The sequence below is a fragment of the Dipteris shenzhenensis genome, chromosome 2, assembly GCF_047967505.1.
Source record: "Dipteris shenzhenensis isolate YYH24624 ecotype China chromosome 2, Dip_SZ_1.0, whole genome shotgun sequence".
Taxonomy (NCBI): Eukaryota; Viridiplantae; Streptophyta; class Polypodiopsida; order Gleicheniales; family Dipteridaceae; genus Dipteris; species Dipteris shenzhenensis.
In genome coordinates, this window is record NC_141597.1 from 36,316,113 (window position 1) to 36,325,033 (window position 8,921).

Consider the following 8,921-nt stretch of genomic DNA (forward strand, 5'->3'; position numbering starts at 1 on the left):
TACAAAGGTGCATTATTATTACTTCTTAACCCTTAGATTGATCGTGCTAACATTACTCTGTATTAAACCAACCCTTTTTTCTACAAAGGTTCATTATTTTTGCTACTTTTGCTCGATAAGTGTATGGCTAAAGCATCAATTTTAGTTATGACTCCAATAACAAGGGAGGGGTGTTGATGACACCTGTCTTCCCAACCAAAGTTGAAACTGGTTCTCACTATTTTTCTTGTTGGATGGTGGCAGGTAGGCAGACTCCCCTCTTCAATAAAAGTGATGTTGCCAACAACTTATCAAAGCTTTACTGCTCACATTTTCTCTTTTGAAACAATTATTCATCCTTTAATGATGCTACTTTGTTTTTTGTGATGCTTATTGCAAAGTTTATCTATTAAACATTTCTCTTCCCTACTCTAAAATTTTCTACTCTTCACTATGGAAAGAGGGGTTGTAAATGTCTACTACACACACACACACATGCATGCATGCATGCACACACACACACACTCTCTTTTCCTTTTTTCCTCTTGACCACACTAATTTTTTTTTCTACCCTTTATTTTCCTTTGAAATTCCTTTAAAACTGCCTTTCTCCCTTTCTCTCTCTTTATAATTTTTTTCATTACTCTCTCTTTACCCTTCTCTCCCCTCTCTTTCTCCTAATTTTTGCTCTAATTTTTTGTATTTTTCCCATTCTCCCCTGTCTCTCCCTAACTTTCCTTACCCTCCCAATCTCAAATTTCTTCCTAATCATTTCTTGTTTCTTCCTATTTCTCCTAACTTTTCCTAAATTGTTTCTAATTTTTCCCTATCTCTCCTATTTTTCCCTAATCTTTTCTTTATTTTTCCTACTTTTCCTTTTTACCCATGTTTTTGGAGACTTGATGATTGGACAAGATGAAAGGTCCTCATGTAGTATTTTTGAATCATTCAATCTATAGGGTGACATTGAATAATGGCATGAGAGTCAAAGAAAAAAAAAATCCATACATAGAGGCTATGCAAAAGAATTAGAGAAAATCTAAATTAGGCACGCTCAGGCTGAAGTAAGGTTCTAGAATTTTCTTTTAATTCTTTGGCTACCCTAGAGGTATCGTGCCGGTGAGCGGGATAGCTCTATAGTGACGGTCGATGGGATTTGGTATCGCACTAGGTGGTGGGATATGGGTTTAGCGACGGGCGGTGGCATAAGTGTATAGTGACGACGGCAAAATAAGAATAACCACGGGCGATGGGACAGGGAATCAGTGTGCGTCGATCGGCAGTATAGTTATCGCAATGACCGTGGAGATCGAAATGGCGATGATTGGTGGAATAAGTGTATTGTGAGATGACGGAGTAAGCATATAACACCGAGTGGCGGGATCAAAATAGCGATGATTGATCGAATGAAAATAGCAATGTGTGACATGATGGGCATAATGCGATTTGAAGCATATTAAGTTTGTGGCAAGAATGCTTTGGCATTGAGATAATGACTTCATTGTGGAAAAGGGGGGATTGTGTGTTATAGTGATTGTATTGTCATTGTGGGCCACTGTCATTTTGCGAGAAGTCTATTTGGTCAATTGACCAAGTTGATGATGAGGTAAGCCATTATGTTTCTTAAAAGATAGAAGTATCTACTTCATATGCTTGTTTTTGAGCTTCTTGATTACAAATAGATATGTTGGGTCATGAACCTTGACAATGCTATGTACACTAGTTTGTGTGTCCTTATATTGTGGAAAAGTGAGGATTGTGTGTTTAGTGATTGGATTTCCATAATGTGCCACTGTCGTTTGCAAGAAGCCTATTTGGTCGATTGAGCAAGTTGATGATGAGGTAAGGCATTCTATTTCTTGAAGGACGGTTGTACCTACTTTTATATGCTTGTTTTTTAGCTCGTGGATTACAAATAGTTTTGTTGGGTCATGAACTCTTGATAGTGCTATGTACACTAATTCATGTGTCCTTATATTTGATGGGTCAAAAGCTAGTGAGTCCATTGAGAGGCCTTGCAAATGATGTATGGTTTGTGCTACAGTTGGTTGGATCGAGAATTGTGTATGGAATATTGTATTGAGATGGTTTTTCCCTAATTGTAGTTCTCAATCTAATTGTCATAATGGTGCCCATGTGTGAGGAATTTTTCTATTGTGTTTCTTGAGCATGTTTGCCTTCCTATTTTCTTGCTTGTGAATTTGATCCATATAGTGTGAGTATGAGTTTTTGTGTCGAAGTCCATGTAGATGCCATCGGCTTCGTTAATCGGTCCATTCCTAATGTCTAAGTTTCTAGAGAATATCTTGATGATCAATTCTGGCTTGAGTCTTAGCTCTTTATGCAAGCCTCTTGTGCATTTAGGGTCACTTGGTTTTTGAATTGTTTTACTATAGATCTTACGTCTTTTGTCTTTGTCTTTTGCCTGTAGCACATGTGGTGTGCCATTTAGGAGATCCAAAATGTCTTCATTGTGGTTATCTTTTAAAGTGTTTATGTAGAATAGATGTGCGACCATGTGTTTTTCTATTGGCATGCAATGGTAGAGATCATTTAGTGCATCTATGTCACTTTCAGATTGCCCACCCACTCATATTTTGTTTAGGATGGCAATGAAGGTCATGTTGCTTAGGCTTTTTGTGATTGAGTTTGGTTTCGTGCATATGGATGTCATTTGAATACATTTTTTCCGATTAGGGACACTTCATCAAGGATGAGCAATCGCAAGTTCTTCTACAATGTGGATAGGTTATTTAGAGTGTCGAGTCCAAGGCTTTTGTAGCTTGATGTCATTAATGGTAGGTGTAAAGCTGAATGTATGGTCGTGCCTCCAATTTTATAAGGATAGGTTATTTAGAATGTTGCATCCAAGGCTTGTATGGCTTGATGTCATTAATGGTGGGTGTGAAGCTGAATGTATGGTCATGCCTACAATGTTATATGTTGCTTTTCCAGTGTATGCTAGCAAGAGCACCTGTGCTACGTCAAGTTCATTGCCTTGCTTGTGTGAGTAATGCCACAAAAATGGTTATACCATGACCAACAATGTGAATTTTTTCCCTATCCCAACATTGCCAAATAGGAAAAGGTAAATGTGATGAGAAGGTTTTATTCTTTTCCCTAACAGCATGTCCTCGACGATTGGTCTTTGTTCCTAGTTGCTAGTTCATGGTTCAAAAGAGTGCACGATATCTAGGATTTTGCAACCTTTCATGGTTCAACCATGTTGATTGCTTACATTTGCGGGGTAGATCCATCTCTGGACTGATTTCAAATTGCTTAGTATTTAGTGAGTGTCTTTTGATGACGTTGTAGGCGCCATTCGATATGGTAGGATTTGTCTACAAAGGAAGTATTGCTTTTGTAGATTTTTGTTTATTGAGGTCAACGATGTCTTTGTTTTTGTTTTACATGTCATGCCATGTAGGGAGGTCCTTGCTTAGTGAGTGATCCTTGATGTTGAAAGGCAAGTAGAATAGAAAAAGTTCTCTATAGTGGTTCTCAAGATCCTTTGTATTGCTATAGTTGTTGTAGCGCATGATATTTTGTCACCTTATATGCTTGCATGTGTTGCTGGTTGACATGGATTCACTAATGATTGGGCCCTTGCAAAGCTACACATCTTTGGCTCCATGTGGAGATCATTTTCAAGTATAAAGGCATGATACAATTAATATTAAAATAGGATATACATCCCACACGCGTTACTCCATAACAATAAATGTAAGCGATCATAAGCTCCACTGAATAAAATCATAATCAATCATAAGCTCAACAATGATAAATATAAGTTCTCACAAGGCCCACAATAATAAATGCAATAAGTCATAAGCTCCACATACATTGCACCACAACATTAAGTGTGAGCGGTCAAAAGCTGACTACTACAAGAGTTTAGAAAAACAAAGTTCACTTCATAGTCTCAATCCCTCTTTTTGGCATTTGGGTGAGGGTGCTACAAGGGCTTCAAGAAAGAAAACAACATCAGATCATCTCTTTCAAGAGAGACACAGTGTCTCCCTAGCTCTGCACACACACCGGCCATGTTGTCGGTGCCTGCAAATGTGTCAATGACCACGGCCCCCCTCCTAAAGGTGGGCAAGAGAAACCTGCAAAGAAGAAAGTCTTGTTAACTAACCATTAATGGATTTGGTTGCAAGAAACACGAGGCAACAAAACTAGATACAATCACTTGCTCAAGTGCAGTTGTCACTCTGCACTACTCGTAGAATCTTGCGCCCATCCCTTGTGACTTTGAAGTTGTTGAATAAAGACTCCCTTACCCAGTTGAACTCATCCATACAAATCACCTTCCCAAGTTGGATCTTTGCTAATCTCTAATTGTAATACTTGGGCACTTTGCTTCCTTGGCACTTAAACATGGCTAAAACAAGCCAGTTGATATGTCACCAACAACACATGACATGGTAAGTATTATTATCATTCTTTCAAATATCATTTATGCTTAAATGGTTTTCTCTACCTTCTATGAACACTCTATGCACATATCCACACTCTATGAACACCATATATTGTGTGAATCCATTGTCCATTGCCCTTTGCTGTGCACATAATACATATGGTCTAGCAAGCAGGTCATAATTAGCCACCCCATCTCCCACCATCTAGAATGACAAGACCAGTATAGCATCCACAAGAATGACATTCAAGATGTTCCAATCTAGAACCTCCTTTGTAGCGACACGCTCAACCAGGGTCGATGTGGGAAAGTCTGCCCACATCATGCTCGCTGATGCCTTGCTAGGTGAACCACCTATTGTGAGGGATGGAGGCATGACTAATTTCAAAAAGTTTCTAAATTGCCACACATGTTGCAAGTTTACAGTAAAATGTCAAGTATTTAGGTCTATAGCATTTTTACAATCTAACATGAGAAATGGATTTGTTCATATCATTTTGATCAATTTGACATTAAACATGACCATATTTGGACCATATGGACCAAGCTATGGGGCAAAATTTTTTAAATCATAAGCCAATCTATGGTTTTTGATGAGTGAAAGCCAAGGATTGGCTCATAACTGAAAAAATTTACCGATAATTTCTTCAAAATTTTTGGCTCAATCTGCATCAATTTTTCTTTTCATGAGCCAATCTATGGTTTTTGTTGGGCGAAAGCCATAGATTGGCTCATGAGAAAAATAAATTGTCATCATTTGCTTCAAGTGCATTTGATCATGGCCTTAAAAATTTGGTGCACTTTAAGTAAAAGTACAATGAAATTTTTGGTGCATTTTAGGTCAACGTTAAATATTTTAAATTAAAAAAATTAAATATGTAGATTTTTGACAATCTAACATAAGAAATTGAGATTTTTATATATATGTAGATTATCATTTTTAAATATATAGTTTTTTTACAATCCAACATAAGAAATGGACTCATTCATATCATTTTGATAATTTTGACTACAAACATAACCATATTTGGAGTATATAGACCAAGTTATAGTGTCAAATTGATGTAGTTTGAGCCAAAGTAGTTGAAGCAAATGTAGATAATTTTTTTGTCATGAGCCACTCTATGGGTTTCGCTCAGCGAACGCCATAGACTATCTCATGACCAAAAAAATGTTTCCCCTAACTTGGTCCATATGACTCTAAATATGGCCATGTTTGCAGTCAAAATGATCACAAAGCTATAAATGAGTCCATTTCTCATGTTAGATTGTCAAAAATTTACAGTTTTAAAACGTTTTACTTAAAATACTTAAATTTCTATGAGCCAACTTGGGGTTTTCTCCGAGTGAAAACCCCAAACTCACTCATGACCAAAAAAATGTTTTCCCATAATTTGGTCCATATGACTCCAAATATGATCAGAATGATATGAACGAGTCCATTTCTCATGTTAGATTATCAAAAATATTTTATTGAATGTTTTTTATAAACTAACATGAGAAATCAATTCATTCATATCATTCCGATCATTTTGACTACAAACATAACCAAGTTTGGAGTCATATGGACCAAGTTATGGGAAAATAATTTTCATCATCACGAGCTAGTTTGGGCTTTTCGCCCAATGAAAACCCCATATTGGCTCATGAAAAGTGTTAGTTATTTTAAGGAAAACTTTTTAAATTTGTATATGTTTTACAATATAACATCAGAAATGGACTCATTCATATCATTGCAGTCATTTTAAGTGCAAACATGGCCATATTTGGAGTCATATGGACCAAGTTATGGAATATATATTTTTTGGGGGCACGAGCTAGTTTGGGGCTTTCGCTTGGTGAAATCCCCAAAATTGGCTCGTGACTAAAACAAATTGTCTACTTTTGCTTCAACTGCTTTGGAGGTAGTACATGTTGTTAGGTATGTGATAGTTAGAACCCCACTATACAATGAGAGAACACACTTGGAAGGTGATAGGGGTACTAGGGAAAAATGGATTCACGTTAACTCCCTAGGATGGACAATTGAAAAAAGAAAGTGCATTGCTATTATCTCCAAAATTGTCCTTGTAGTACTCACCATTTTCTTCGCTACAAGGAAACATCCATATGATTGCCCAATATCTCAAATAGTGTGGTTCTACAATACCACATGCACACATGCATGGAATGTTGACTCCAACATTAGTCCTATACTAGATAACATATTGAATGTGTGGCTTGTGCTATAGGAAGGGATATCCCTTATACCTAGCTCTAGAAGTAGTGAACAAAGGACTGCATGTGCAGGTGTAAATAACAACATTAGCCAAGAAGATGTTTGTGTTTTACCACCCCATGCATACTTAAGGTCAAAAGTGTCAAAGGTAGCTTGGAAAAAAATTCAGCTTGCAATGATCTTTGATAGCTATATGATATAGGAAAGGGTTGTAAGGTTGGTAGAACATGAAGTTTTAATGATAGAAAGCAGGGGTTGCAACTTAGTTGGTGGCTCATATATACGAAGTGGCAATAAAAGAGACATTAGGTTGTGCATGTCTAGACTTCCAAGAGAGAGAAAGGGGTAGGAAAGCATATTTGGCATGCAAGCATATATATTTTGTGTTTCTTTGAGTCTTGGGCCTTGACACAGAAAGGCATAGGTTCCCATTAGCTTGTGTTGAAGAGCAAGAGGTGCGGCTTTCCCTCACAAGGGAAAGAAGACCTTTCCAATAGCCCATGACATGTACTTAAACAAGACCCCACCCTAAAGTTTATATGTAGGTGCAGTTCATAATTACCATGTAGACACACATATTTTGAAGAACTCAGGGTTGAGGCCTATTCAGACCTAAGAATTTTGAGTAAGGGAAAAGATCACACACTTGCTTATCCTTAATGAAAGTAGTTAGTTTTGCTTAACAAAAGACCTAGTGCATTGTGTATCACCTCCTTCATCAAACCAATGCTTGTATTGCATGCAAGTTAGTGATTAAAGTGGTAATTTGTGCCTAAAGCATATATACTCTCTCTCTCTCTCTCTCTCTCTCTCTATATATATATATATATATATACAACCTTATATATATCTCTCTATCTGTATTATCCTCTCTCTCTCTATATATATAACCCTAAACCCCCCTACAATGGAAACAATTTTTATAGTCCCGGAGTTTTTAGGTTGCATCATACCCATACTATGATCATGGAAAACAAATAGTGCATAATGGAGTAAAGGGTCCATCGCTTGCCTAAACTTTGAGAAGTACTTTAAAAAATGCAACTGCTTGCCTAAAACTACAATCGTTTGCCTAGGTTCGCTCGTCAAAACTACACCGGCGGTCGCCTAGGTCAGATCGACTAAAATTTTCACTCCCTAAAGGACAATTACTTCAAAATCTTTGGTAAATCCTCCACAAGGTTTTCACAAAAAATGTGCCAAGCTTATATTTACTATGATTAGAGTTTAATCATAAATTTTGTATACTCATCGACATCATTTTTGGACCAACTGGTAGTCAGTTTTAAAATATGGCATTAGTTGAGCTTAGCTTCATTAGCTTATGAACACAACATGCTAGTAGAGTTTTGGCTTGCTACATCATCATAGGGTCTACAAAATCTAGTAGTGCCTTGTTCATGTACTTCTCACATATGTTGTGTACACTCTCCCTCTTCATTTGTGACATGTCAATCAATATAATACATCTATTTTTTTGGTCACCTCTTGCTACGTGTTGCCTCAACATGGCATCGGAGCAATTTGAAGTAGCCGTTCTTAAGAATTCACAAAAATCCACCTTGTTTCCAATTAGAGTGGAGTAGCCACATATGATTCATTTGTAAGCAATATACATGATTTCTATATATCTTCTTGTAAAATTTGTTTTGTTTTTTGTAGTTTTTTTTTCATGTTTTTGCAAATTCGTTTTCATATCTTTTATGTTAAGGGTGTTGTATGTAGCTAGATGGGGGATGTGAGGACCTTCTAAGCAAGGAATGAAACCCTTGGAATTTTCTTGTGAAATTTTTTTTTTTCTATTATCCCTTAAGTGTTTTGTTCCAAACATTAGAAGCGAGCATGTTGTTTTACCTCTGAATCTTGACACCTATTAATAATGTCCTTACTACGATCGATTTTGTTGGGTCATTTATACACCATGTTTTCAATTGCAATAGAACACAACTTTTTAACCATAATTTTTAACTCTTTGTAATATTTGTGTTTAAAATAAGGAGAGAGAGGAGGAGAGAGCAATACTCAACATGGAATGAGGGAGATGGAGGAGACACCATACAAGAAGACAAGCCAACAATATGGAATGTTCATTAGCTATCAGGCTTGTCAAGATAAGGCTCCTAGGTGCTCTGCACAATACATCAAGGTTCCATCTATAATATAGGAAACCAAATCTCTAGATGCCTATTTGGATTCTATTTAAGAAATGAACCTCCAATCACCTTCATGATAAAATATTAACATCGGCCCTTAATACTAACGAGAGAGAGGTATTACACTAAATCAAGTGATATGAATATAGGG